A 14,580-nucleotide genomic window follows, 5' to 3' on the forward strand; every position below is an offset into this window, starting at 1 on the left:
TCAGTGAAGAGAAGATAATGTAACAAATGGAGCTGGAAAATTTGATATCCATATGTGAAAAACCAAACTCGGATCAAGACTCTTACCTTATTAAAAAAATTTAACTAAAAGTGGATCATAAATGTAAAATCTAAAAAAGATAAGTTGTATTTTATTAAAATTAAGAGCTTTTCAAAAGACATTGAGGAAAAAAAAAAAAAAGCCACAAACTGGAAGAAAAGGGCTTAGATCCAGAAAATAATGAATAACTCTAAAATGTAGTAATAAAACAAATGAGCCACTTAAAAAAAAAGTGCAAAATACTTGAACGCTTTGCCAAAAAAATTAAAATGGCAAACACATGATAAGATACGCAACATCATTAGTCACTAGGGATATGCAAGTTAAAACCATCATGAAGTACCACTACACACCCATTGGAATGACTTTAAAAAAAAGAATACCAATTGCTGGCAAAAAATGTGACATAAAAAACACTCACATGCTGCTGATGGAAAATAGCCAGTAGTTTCTTAAAAAGTTAAACATATACCTATTCTGTGTCCTGGCTTTTCCACTTCTGTGTGTTTACCCAAGAGAAGCGAAAGCATGTCCACAAAAAGACTTGTTTAGAAGTTTCTGGCAGCTTTATTTGTAATAGCGCCTAACAGGAACAACACAAATGTCTACATCAACAGGAGAGTGGATGAACAAAATGGGGGCTACCTATGCTATAGAATAGCGTAGTGTTAGTCGCTCAGTCGCGCCCGACTCTTTGCGACCCCTTGGACTGCAGCCCACCAGGCCCCTATGTCCATGGGATTCTCCAGGCAAGGATACTGGAGTGGGTTACCATTTCCTTCTCCAGGGGATCTATCCAACACAGGGATCGAACCCAGGTCTACCTGCACTGCAGGCAGATTCTTTGCCGACTGAGCCATCAGTAAACAGTATACTATAGAAGAGTACTCCACAATAAAAGGGAACAAACTATTGATGCGTGCAACGTGGGTGAGTCTCAAAATAATTACACTAAAGAGAAGTCAGGAGGAGGAAACTATATACTATATGACTCCATTTATGTCGAATTTTAGAAAATGCAAATGAGCCTGTATTGGCAGATCAATTTCACCTGGGGATGGAAAGAGGAAATGGGAGAGGGTTTCTCTGGTGGCTCAGATGGTAAAAATTCCACCTATAATGCGGGAGACCTGGGTTCGATCCCTGGGTTGGGAAGATTCCCTGGAGGAGGGCATGGCAACCCACTCTAGTATTCTTGCCTGGAGAATCCCCATGGACAGAGGAGCCTGGCAGGCTACAGTCCATGGGGTTGCAAAGAGTTGGACACGACTGAGCGACTAAGCATAGCACAATGAGGGGGAGGGTAGGTAAAATGATTACAAAGAGGCATGAGGACCTTTGGAGGTGATGAGTGAGTGAGTGAAGTCGCTCAGTCGTGTCCGACTGTGACCCCATTAACTGTAGCCTGCCAGACTCCTCTGTCCATGGAATTTTCCAGGCAAGAATACTGGAGTGGGTTGCCATTTCCTTCTCCATTGGCAGTGATAGATGTGTTCATAATCTTGATTTTGATGATAACTTCTTATATATATGTCAAAATTTACTGTATACTTTAAATATGTGTAGTTTATTATGTGAATTATACCTCCATAAAGCAGAAAAGTCCCACTCCCAATGACTTATATACCATCAATTTTTTTTTTTCAGATTTATATAAGACATACACATTCATTGGGCAGATGTGGTTATTTTGCTTGTTTTAACATGTGATTCTGGCACTTGGAGGACCAGGCTGCCTTTCTTGCAAAATCTCCTTTTGTGATGCATTCTCTAAGAAACCTCCCACTTGGATTTCTTCAAAATGGAATAAGAACTTAAAGGCATAGGAGAAACAATATAAATTTATCAACTCTCTCGACTTTGGGGGCTTCTGGCCCCTAATCTTTGACTGTATTGTCTCTTGTGTGTATTATACTTAACAACATTTTTGTGTGTATATGATTTGTCCTGTCACTCCAGAGCATCTTAGTGAGTTACTGAAATGGTGTTTTCTTTATGTAATTATATGTCATTGGCTTATGTACTATTTTTATTAAATTACATTTTTGCAGTGCCAAGTATAACTGGCACAAACAAGTGTGGGGACAAACATGACTAACTCTTGGTAAGGACACAGCTTTGCAGGGGTAAACTGTATGGAGACCCTGCCTAAGAGCAGCTACCAGCTACTAACACCCACAGTACTGAGGTCATTCATCACAGTGTAGATTTACAAAATGAACTGGAGTCAGTGCACTTGCTAGATTGGCCAAGGAACGGTTGGTTGAGGACGATTCTCCTGCTCAAGCACTCATACTGTCTTTCATCAGCTGTAAATAGTAAGAGTGTCTGTCTGGGGGTAAGGGTATTATTATTAAGGTTTAAATGAAGTAATATAAATAAAGTGCTTAATGCAATAAAATGCTTTAGCACATACCCTGGCAGGTAATAAGTGCTAAAAATGCACCTTATTTTGATGATGTATGTTATTTCAGAAAGCTTTTTTATAATAGTAGGGCAGGAAGGACCTTAGAAACGGAGTCAACCCATTTATGTTACAGATGAGGAAAGTGGCCCGACAGCATACACGTTGGCAAGCATTTTGCCGAAAGTGGATAATGCTAAGGGCGCGTCACAGGAGGCTTCTTCCTAAGGGGCTCCTGAAGATGTGGAGAGTTCTCTAATACCAGGGGAGGAATTGCACATCTTGTGTCAGACTCATAAAAGAGCTTCTTTTGAGAGCAGGCTTACTTGTTCAGAAGGTGGATCATCTTCAATAGCTGTGAACATCTTCTAAGAAACTTTTGCCGAATTCTGCCCTTGAAGCGTCAGTATTCCTCCCCACAGCCTAAAGCAGTGGGTGTGTGAAGCGAGCTAAAAGCAGCATCAGTGAGGCAGTAGGAAAGAAGGGGGTGAGAAGGTGGTGGGACTAATAAACAGATGACATCTGATTTAGTAAGGTAGGTTAGACATTTCATGAAAGCCATGTTTGATTATGCCTATTTGGGTTTTTAGCTTCACACTGAGACCTTTGCTTTCTTAGGCTGGGAAATGATCCACCTTTTCCCCCCTTCATGGTGAAAACAGACAGGGGCCTGTCATTGTGGTACAGGGATTGTATTTTTCATCTCAAGTATGCCCGTGAAGGCTGGTGTCCATACTCCTGACTTAGTGCAATGAACATCACTTGCAAATGATAATGCTTGGAATGTGACAGTAACAGATCATGGTCACCCTGTGCTGGCCAGGGTGATGTCCTATGGTGTTGGTATCTGTCTCTGCTGGCCCGGTCCAGCTTGAGGCATCAAGGTTGCGATGTACCTGCTGAAACACTGCAGGATCAGTAATCCCTAACAGGCATCTGAACTCAACTCAGCCAACCCGGACTCGGAGGCAGGAAACCTGGGTTTAAACTGTGCCTTCTTCATACTCAGGCATATCACTTAACCTTTTGGGTCACACTTTCTGTTACCGCAGGAAAACACAAGTACCAACTTTCTAATATTCTTAGAGTAAGGTTTAATGAATTAATAGCTTCATGAATTTATAAACTCTTCACTGAGAAACAGACGTAAGAGGTAAAATGAACAAGTTAGTAATGACTCTGTTTCTACTTAAAAAATAACATCTATCCCAGATGCTCTTGATTTCTGGTGTTAAACAGCTATGACTATCTCACTAAAATTCGTCTTTCACACGTCATGCTTGACATGCTAACTGCTAGTCAATTCAGTGTTTATTGAGCACGTATGTGCAGGGGTAGGAGCCAAAAGGAGTCATGATTGTTTGTTCAGAAGACTGGTCACATTTGATAGCTATGTGCAGCTTTTAAAAACTGCTGAATTCTACTTCTGAAGTGGTGGCATTCCATGAGAGGGGACGAGACTCCTCAAGGTATGTACACCTAAAATATTCTTGCTGAGAATTACTGTGTCATCTGTGATCTTCCCTGACACTGAAATGAAATTTTAAATATAGATCCTTCTTAAAATAACGAATTGAAATTCTAACAAAGCATTTGGCATATAAGATTTGCGTTTTTTGATTAAGAAGAATTTTACTAGATTGAAAAAATTCTGAAGGAGAAGTTTCACTCCTGGCATGTCTCTCATTTACATTTTTGTCAGGTTTATTAATGCATATGTACCAAATTGTGTGCAAGGCAGCAAGAGTTCTTTTTGAAGAATTGTGTTGAAATCACAATCATTTTCCAGGTGTCTTTAATCTGTCATCTAGGTAGATGGGATGTAGGTTCTGGCTCTTACTCTTTTGAAATTTGGATTTTAACATTAAGTATTTATATGATGTTTAGTGTAAGAGGTACTAATGTTTTATTATAGCTTTTGGGGTGAAAAAATTAAAAAGGAGGTAACATGCAAATTCTGTTTCTGTTGCTAAAAACCTTATGATTTCTCTTAAAGCTGATGTGCATATTTGGGTTTGTATTAGTTGAAAGTTTTAAGAAAATATCTGTAGCAAATCATTGAAGCTGTGGAAGAAAGTGTATTCGAAATTGCTAAGTTCTAAAATTCAAAAGAAACGATTTTATCAAAGAAGAATGATGTTTAAAATAGTTCAGGAGAAGTCTTTTTCTTTTAAAACTGTCTCTATTTTGAGATTGGAGTGGGTACTTAGGCACTTTGAGTTTTCTTCGTTTGTGCTGTGCTCTGCTAGGTCACTTCGGTCGTGTCTGACTCTTTGCGACCCTGTGGACTGTAGCCTGCCAGGTTCCTCTGTCCCTGGGATTCTCCAGGCAAGAATACTGGAGTGGGTTGCCATTCCCTTCTCCAAGGTATTTTTCTGATCCAGGGATTGAACCTGCATTTCTTAGGTCTCTTGCACTGGCAGGTGGATCTTTTACCTCTAGCATTACCTGGATAAGCCCTTTCGTGGTTTAAATATAATTTAACAAGATACTAATTATGAGTGTAAAGATTTCAAAATTTATAATTCAACCCCAAAGGAAGAAAATCAGAAAGGCCTTGAAGTAAACGGTCTGCTTGTGGAGCTGTGCTCATTTTGAAAGTACACATTTCTGGACCAGATTTCTAATGTGGGCCAAGGAAGTAAGCTTTCAAGGTGCTGAGAGAAGTTTCTCCCAGCAGCTCACCTAATGGTTAAACTTGAATTTGTAGTAGCTGATAGTTGCTTTAGGTGCCCTCTTTGAACTGAATTGTAGGAATTAAAGAATAAGGCATCTAAGAAATCTTAGCAGGTCAACAGTTGAATGATTGGCTGGAAACATGTTTTCAAAACTACTTTGCACAGAACCTTGCAAAAAGAAGGGGGCTGGAATGGATGGAAAACATGATGATTGAATCTTTATGGGTAAAACTATGAGCTCACATAAATATTTAATACCTTAAGTTATTGCCCACCTGGACTGTAGTCAAAAATATAATCATAGTAAAATACCAGAAACTTTAGAAGGGCCTTAAATGCAATTCTCACAGTAGTAGCTTAAGAAAGTTTGTGATGTGATGTGAAAGTTGCTCAGTCGTGCCCAACCCTTTGTGACCCCATGGACTATACAGTCCATGGAATTCTCCAGGCCATGGAGCGGATAACCTTTCCCTTCTTCAGGGCATCTTTCCAACCCAGGGATCGAACCCAGATCTCCCACATTGCAGGCAGATTCTTTACCAGCTGAGCCACCAGGGAAGCCCAAGAATACTGGAGTGGGTAGCCTATCCCTTCTCCAGAGGGTCTTCCTGACCCAGGAATTGAACTGGGGTCTCCTGCATTGTAGGTGGATTCTTTACCAACTGAGCTATCAGGGAAACCCTAAGAAAGTTTAGTTTGTGAATAATACATTCTCCCTTCAATCTGTATATCCTGCATCCAACATGATACTTCTTTGCCCATTTCCTATTATTTGTGTTTACCGGGTCTCTTCCTGGAGAAGGAAGCACACCTGTGCAGTTCATTGGATTATGCTTGGATGATGGCTGTGGACCGAGGCTGGGCACCAGGATATCTCTGCAGGAAGGGTCCCCTGGGGTGTTCAGGTTCTGCTGCCCAGCTGCAAAAGTGCATGACCATATCACCCAGTTTTGGGTTTTTTACTTAATAGACTGTTTATTTACTAACTAACCTATTGTTTGTATGTATTGAGGAAGTAAGATTGGGTCATTAGGTGCTAAAAACATTTGAAACCATATTTTATTGATCATTGTCAGAAATGCGCTATTAGCACATGTGGAGGAGTTTGTGAATACAGGGAAGGGACTGAACACTTTGAGAGTTTTCCTGGCAGAATTTTCAGAAAGCCTGGCCAAGAGGACTGGCTTAGGGCATCTGCAAAGAAGCTATTTTGAGAACAAAATTCCAAACATATCATTTGTCAATCCGAAACTCAAGAATCAAACCAAAACAGAACAATAAATAAGTCATCATGACTTCTCATTCTCAGCTTAGTGACAGTGGTGATAGAACACAGGGAAAGATGGAAAACCCTTGGAGGTAGACGCTCTGGGGAGTGAATCGTGGCTGAGTTCAGTGCGCGTGTTTCTCAGCTGTGGAATACAGACACAGCTTTACCACCTTTCTGTTGTTGGTCTAGTGTAGATCATTCCTCTTTCAGTCCCTGGTGCCTCACCTACTGCCTGCTTAAGGGTGAGTCCTTAACTGTGTTCAAACTCTGCGGTTGCTGGCTTGCCCATGTCTCACTTAAGTGGAATACTGCCTGGATCCCAACTGTAGTTAAGTTTCAAGTTTGTTCAGAGCAAAATGAACTTCCTTGTAACTTTTTTCAGCATAACCCTCAAAAACAATTACTAACCTTGGCGGAAGATGAGGCCTCCTTAATGTCTGTACAAAGGTGGTTCTCAGGCCCGCCCTGGGTGCCATGCCCGTCTTGCTGGCCGCGAAGCCTGCTAGTCCTGCAGTGCTCAGTAGGTGGAGCTCGTGCTCTCTCTGTGCCGCAGCCATCGCGGAGGGTGTGGGTTTGGGCCGCAGGAATGTAGATACATCGTCTACTCAAAGTGGCTTCCTTGGGTCGGCAGCAGCCTAAACCCGTTATCGGCGCGGTGACAGCTGATGCTGACTGTCCTTGCTCGCAGGCAGGTTCAGAGTAAAGGCCTTTGGAATCTGTGAGGTTGGGCACAGCAAGAAGCAAAACCGCTGACTGAAATAAGCAGGTTAGGAGTCTGTTATCTGGTTCCCTGCAGATTGGCCCGGGAGCAGCTTGGAGGCTGAGACGAGTCCAGGAAGGCCCTTCTCTCCTGTAACTATGGTCTGAAAAAGTCTCATCAATGTGGCCAGCTCTCTAAAGCCCCCATTTTGGAGCCAATTTAGTGAAAATCAAGAATATTTTGAACTAGGGACAGAATTATAATTTTTATACTTGTGAGCTGGCTTCTCCTGGTCAGTCTTGATTTCCAGCATTCGATCTTATTACTGATGTGAGAGCAGTAGCCCTCAGTGCCTCCTTCTATTTGGGGTATAGAATATATAGTCACCATAATTACCACTTTCTGACAGCTGCTGCTGCTGCTGCTAAGTCACTTCAGTTGTGTCTGACTCTGTGTGACCCCATAGACAGGCAGCCCACCAGGCTCCCCCGTCCCTGGGATTCTCCAGGCAAGAACACTGGAGTGGGTTGCCATTTCCTTCTCCAGTGCATGAAAGTGAAAAGTGAGAGTGAAGTCGCTCAGTTGTGTCCGTCTTCGCGACGCCATGGACTGCAGCCTACCGGGCTCCTCCGTCCATGGGATTTTCTAGGCAAGAGTACTGGAGTGGGTTGCCATTGCCTTCTCTTTCTGACAGCTGAGTCTCAAGCAATGTTATGGACTGAATGTGTTCTTCGAAGTTCCTATGTTAAAATTGTAATCCCTACTGTGATGAGATCCCCTGGAGGACCGCATGGCAACCCATTCCAATATTCTTTCCTGGAGAATTCCATGGACAGAGGAACCTGGCAGGCTCATGGGGTGACAGTCGGACACCAGTGAGTGACTAATGTGATGGTATTAAGATGTGGGGTCGTTGAGAGGTGATTCAGTCATAAGGGTGGAACCCTCATGAATGGGATGAATGCCCTTGGAAAAGAGGTTCCAGAGAGCCTTCTCATCCCTCCAGCAGGTGAAGACACAGAAGATGGCCAGCTCTGAACCAGGAAGCAGGCTCTCACCAGACACTGAATCTGCCTGCACCTTGATTTTGGACTTTCCAGCCTCCAGAACTATGAGAAATAAATTTACATTGTTTTTAAGCCACTCAGTCTGTGATATTTTGGTATAGCAGTATGAAGACTAAGACAATCAAGAACATGCCCCCTATTTCTAATTCAAACTTCAATTCTTATAAACAAAGTGATGGGAAACCTAAACCATGAGTCACTGGGATTTGGTTTTTGCTAGTCTATGGTAGTTCAGCTGGTAAAGAATCTGCCTGCAATGCAGGAGATCCTGGTTCAATTCCTGGGTTGGGAAGATCCACTGGAGAAGGAATAGGCTACCCACTCCAGCATTCTTGGGCTTCCCTGGTGGCTGGTAAAGAATCTGCCTGTCATGCGGGAGACCTGGGTTTGATCCCTGGGTTGGGAAGATCCTTTAGAAAAGGGAATGGCTACTCACTCCAGTATTCTGGCCTGCAGAATTCCATGAACTGTACAGTCTATGGAGTTGCAAAGAGTCAGACATGATTGTGTGATTTTCACTTTAGTCTCTTTTAATAAACAATGCAAAGCAGTATAAGAAAACAATAGAATGGGAAGGACTAAAGATCTCTTTAAGAAAATTGGAGATATCAAGGGAACATTTCAGGCAAGGATGGGCACGATAAACATCAGAAATGGTAAGGACCTAACAGAGGCAGAAGAGATTAAGAAGAGGTGGCAAGAATACACAGAAGAACTATACAAGAAAGGTCTTAAAGACCTGGATAACCACAATGGTGTGGTTACTCACCTAGAGCCAGACATCCTGGAGTGTGAAATGAAGTGGGCCTTAGGAAGCATTACTATGAACAAAGCTAGTGGAGGTGATGGAATTCCAGCTGAACTATTTCAAATCCTAAAAGATGATGCTGGTTTTTTTTTTTTTTAATTTTATTTTATTTTTAAACTTTACAATATTGTATTAGTTTTGCCCAATATCGAAATGAATCCACCACAGGTATACCTGTGTTCCCCATCCTGAACCCTCCTCCCTCCTCCCTCCCCATACCCTCCCTCTGGGTTGTCCCAGTGCACCAGCCCCAAGCATCCAGTATCGTGCATCGAACCTGGACTGGCGACTCATTTCATACATGATATTTTACATGTTTCAATGCCATTCTCCCAAATCTCCCCGCCCTCTCCCTCTCCCACAGAGTCCATAAGACTGATCTATACATCAGTGTCTCTTTTGCTGTCTCGTACACAGGGTTATTAATACCATCTTTCTAAATTCCATATATATGCGTTAGTATACTGTATTGGTGTTTTTCTTTCTGGCTTACTTCACTCTGTATAATAGGCTCCAGTTTCATCCACCTCATTAGAACTGATTCAAATGTATTCTTTTTAATGGCTGAGTAATACTCCATTGTGTATATGTACCACAGCTTTCTTATCCATTCATCTGCTGATGGGCATCTAGGTTGCTTCCATGTCCTGGCTATTATAAACAGTGCTGCGATGAACATTGGGGTACACGTGTCTCTTTCCCTTCTGGTTTCCTCAGTGTGTATGGCCAGCAGTGGGATTGCTGGATCATAAGGCAGTTCTATTTCCAGTTTTTAAAGGAATCTCCACACTGTTCTCCATAGTGGCTGTACTAGCTTTCATTCCCACCAACAGTGTAAGAGGGTTCCCTTTTCTCCACACCCTCTCCAGCATGTATTGCTTGTAGACTTTTGGATCGCAGCCATTCTGACTGGCGTGAAATGGTACCTCATAGTGGTTTTGATTTGCATTTCTCTGATAATGAGTGATGTTGAGCATCTTTTCATGTGTTTGTTAGCCATCTGTATGTCTTCTTTGGAGAAATGTCTATTTAGTTCTTTGGCCCATTTTTTGATTGGGTCATTTATTTTTCTGGAGTTGAGCTGCAGGGGTTGCTTGTATATTTTTGAGATTAGTTGTTTGTCAGTTGCTTCATTTGCTATTATTTTCTCCCATTCTGAAGAAGATGATGCTGTTAAAGTGCTACACTCAATATGTCAGCAAATTTGGAAAACTCAGCAGTGGCCACAGGACTGGAAAAGGTCAGTTTTCATTCCAATCACAAAGAAGGGCAGTGCCAAAGAATGTTTCACTTCTGGACAATTGTGCTTATTTCACAGGCTTGTAAGGTGATGCTTAAGGTAGGCTTTGGCACTAGGTGAACCAGGAACTTCCAGACGTACAAACTAGGTTTAGAAAAGGCAAAGAAACCAGAGATCAAATGGCCAACATTCATTGGATCATAGGGAAAGCAAGGGAATTCTGGAAAAGCATCTACTTCTGCTTCATTGACTACGCTAAAGCCTTTGACTGTGTGGATCACAACAAATTGTGGAAAACTCTTAAATGGGACTACTTAGACCACCTTACTTGTCTCCTGAGAAACCTGTATGTGGGTCAAGAAACAACAGTTAGAACCTTACATGGAACAAATGATTGGTTCAAAATTGGGAAAAGAGTATAAGGTTGTGTATTTTCATCCTGTTTATTTAACTTCTGTGCAGAATATATCATGTGAAATGCTGGGCTGGATGAATCCCAAGCTGGAATCAAGATTGCCAGGAGAAATACCAACAACTTACATATGCAGATGATACTACTCTAATGGCACAAATTGAAGGGAAACTAAAGAGCCTCTTTAGTTCCTCTTTAGAAAGAGGAGAGTGAAAAAGCTGACTGAAAACAACATTCAAAAAACTAAGATCATGGCATCAGGTCTCAGCACTTCTTGGCAAATAGAAGGGGGAAAAGTAGAAGCAGTGACATATTTTCTTTTCTTGGGCTCCAAAATCACTGTAAACAGTGACTGCAGCCATGTAATTAAGACACTTTCTTCTTGGAAGGAAAGCTATGATAAGCCTAGACAGTGTATTAAAAACAAAGACATCACTTTGTGGACAAAGAGTTATCTAGTCAAAGCTATGGTTTTTCCAGTCGTCATGTATAGATGTGAGAGTTGCACCATAAAGAAGGCTGAGTGCTGAAGAATTGATGCCTGAACTATGGTGCTGGAGAAGACTCTTGAGAGTCTCTTGGACAGCAAGGAGATCAAACCAGTCAATCCAGAGGAAATCAATCCTAAATATTCACTGGAAGGACTCATGCTGAAGCTGAAGCTCCAATACTGTGGCCACCTGATGCAAAGAACTGACTCAATGGAAAAGACCTTAATGCTTGGAAAGATTGAAGGCAAAAGGAGAAGAGGGTGGCAGAGGATGAGATGGTTAGATAGCATCATTGACTCAGTGGGCATGAGTTTGAGAACACTCCGGGAGATAGTGAAGGACAGGGAAGCCTGGCATGCTGCAGTTCATGGGGTTGCAAAGTCTGACATGACTTAGCGACTGAACAACAACAACAGTCTCTTAGTTTATGGGATGAATATCTGCCATGTTAGCAAACCCTTGCCCACCTTGCAAAGAGAGGTATTAGCTGTGTCTTTTAAAAATCTGAATGGATACAAAGTAACTTCTCAGAGAGATGAGTCCACTTGTGGGTCATTTGCTTTGTGTCTGACAAATGCCTGGCAAATATGGGCCACCGCTCCTCTCGAGGGTAGGCACTATTCATTTATCATGGCACGCTTTCCTGCTGGATCAGTTGTGGCCTCAGAGTCTTTGGCACATGGGAAAACAACTTCTTTGTCTGGCTTCAACTATGGTTGATCTTTAATATTTTCATTGTATTAGATAATAATAAAGATCAAAATGTTAGCTGAAACAACAAAGCAGATACCCTAGACTTGGTGTTTTAAAGAAACAGAAACTCTAAGGAGAGCCATAGGGAATAATTTAATTTTAGAGCTCAAAAGAAATGGGATGAATTTCCAGCATCTCAAGATGATGAAGCTGATGCTCAGAAGACAAGCTGGGTGGGAATTTTGCTTCTGGTAAGGGAGGAATCACTCATTGCAGCTCTTCCTTGCTCTAAGAACAACTAGAAAAGATGAAGAAAATACATAAAATGCCTCTGTGAAGGCCCTGGAGTGCTACTCAGCCAGCAAAAACTTGAAGGGACAAGGTCCTTAAGAAAAGGAAAAAAAAAACAGAAATGAAGTGACATTTGGACTGGTTTTTTCCCTCAAGGAACTTGTAAAAATCTGAACTGTGGCTGAGAGGCTGAGAAGCTCAGCAGAGCTTCCTATAGTTTTATGGGGCATCAAGAACAGAACTGGTGTTTAGAGAGCTGATGATCTAGGGTTCCCAGGTGGCACTAGTTATAAAGAACCCACTTGCCAATGCAGGAGACCTAAGAGATGTGGGTTCGATCCCTGGGTCAGGAAGATTCCCCTGGAGAAGGAAATGGCAACCCACTCCAGTACTCTTGTCTGGAGAATCCCATGAACAGAGGAGCCTGGCAGGCTACAGCCTAGGCTCTGTAAGTCACAAAGAGTCAGGCACAACTGAAGTGACTTAGCATGCAATGATCTAGGGTCCTGGCAAAAACTCAGGCTGTGGGATGGGACTGTCTAATTACTATATCATAGGAAGTAGAGGATTCCTTAAAAAGTCAGAAGCCCAACTTTAAATCACTTCAGTTTATGATTGGGTAAGGCAATCTGCTGCAATTTAAATGTCTATTAAATTGCTAATATTTGACATTACAAAAATTTAAATTTTTGTCAGTCTAATGAGTAAAAGTGATAGTATTTTTTGTTTGTTTGTTTTATACTTTTTGTTGGCCTGATGTATTTCAGTCATTTACATTTCTTCTGTGAACTCCCATCCTGTTCCATGCCAGCAGTGTAAAACTCTTCTGAGTTTACATTGCTCTGTAGGATTTCTGTTTGTTTTCTGCATGTTAATGCTTTGTTGTAATTTATTATGACTGACTTCTCCCAATCTGTGCTTGTCTTTTAATTTTATTTATGGTTAGTTGTTTTGTTCCCCTTAACTTTTGAAGACCATCAGTTAACTTGTGTGACAGGCAGTTCATTTGTTATAAAGAAAGAAATCTCACTCTCCTTCCTCTGGGTATTGCTTTGAATTACTCCCAGATGGAATTGGAGGACTTCTGGATCAGTGTTCTAATAATGGACAAGGGAGCAGCCAGATGGTCCAGCGATGATAGCACAGCTCATCAATACTAGGCATTTTGGGAGATGAACTGTATTAGAGCCAAAAGCTCTGTGCGAAGGATGAGTTGTGGGCATGACTGGTAGACTGGTAGCATCTGCAATCAACTCTGGTTCCCTTCTGACTCACTGATTAAGGCATAAACGGATTGGGGGGCTATCTCCTTGGCTTTAAGTTCAGAGAAACATTCTTGATAATCAGGGGGTTGGTTTCAGCTGGATACTGGTTTAGCAGAGATAGAGAAGATTATAACGCTGCCTCCAAGGATCCTGCCTTTAGAGACGGAGACCATGTGAGAAACTTATTTTACATTCAGAAAGACCAGGCCTTTTTGCTGCCACTGCTTATGTTCCTTGCTCACAAGGTCTCATAAGGTCTGTGTAAATTTCCCCAGATATACCCATAGCCTTGCTTGATGATGGAGTCATGAGTCAGTGGTGGCCGTCACCTCGGGCTGGTGGTGTGTGCGAGTATTTCATGAATAGCAGCCACTACCACTTATAGCCTTATACACCTGCCTGTTTGTTCAGAGGCAGATTGTCAGCCAAAATAGAATGAGCCTTGTGACACTGCAAGCAAAAAAATAAAGGATTAGCTGTGTAAACGGAAGTCTGCAACAAGACATGATCCTATAAAAACAAGCTAGCCACATGCCTAAAAGCACATGTATAGCATTTCAGCTTTTCAGTTCCCAGACATCATGCACATGCCATAAACCCAGACACAACTACACACACTTATGTAGGCTCATGTCAACTTACTATGCAGTGGTATAGTTACAGTCAGCTATATGCGTTCACATAGAGATACATTATAGCACACACCTGCACAAAACTGCACACATACACTGGTCCATATAACACACAAACCTTGTAAATGCCCTCACACACAGGTACGCACTCAGACACATATACACTCACACACATATACATATACATGTATATGTATATATGCATATACATTCACACACAAATAACCACACACACATTTCATATAATCTTCCTGCTCTACCAGGAACACACACTCTCCCACCTGGAGATCTGGGTGGCATTTGTAATGAAAATGCTCCTAGAGGTTTCCTTCCTGCTGTTTAGCTGCTGAAATTTGTGGCACAAGTAGTGGGAGGGATGCTCAAGTCAGAGTCAGATGACCAGGTGCTCTGATTGGGAGCAGATAGAGTTAAGGTTTGGGTGGTCCTGAAATCCTTGGTTCAGCCTTGTAGCCACTGCCATTCCAGTGGCCGCTATGGAACCTCACACATGGAAGGACTTTAATATTTGTTGAGAAAAATCAAGGAATTTGTGATTTACCCCTTAACGC

Source organism: Bos indicus x Bos taurus, chromosome 9 (assembly GCF_003369695.1).
Source record: "Bos indicus x Bos taurus breed Angus x Brahman F1 hybrid chromosome 9, Bos_hybrid_MaternalHap_v2.0, whole genome shotgun sequence".
Taxonomy (NCBI): domain Eukaryota; kingdom Metazoa; phylum Chordata; class Mammalia; order Artiodactyla; family Bovidae; genus Bos; species Bos indicus x Bos taurus.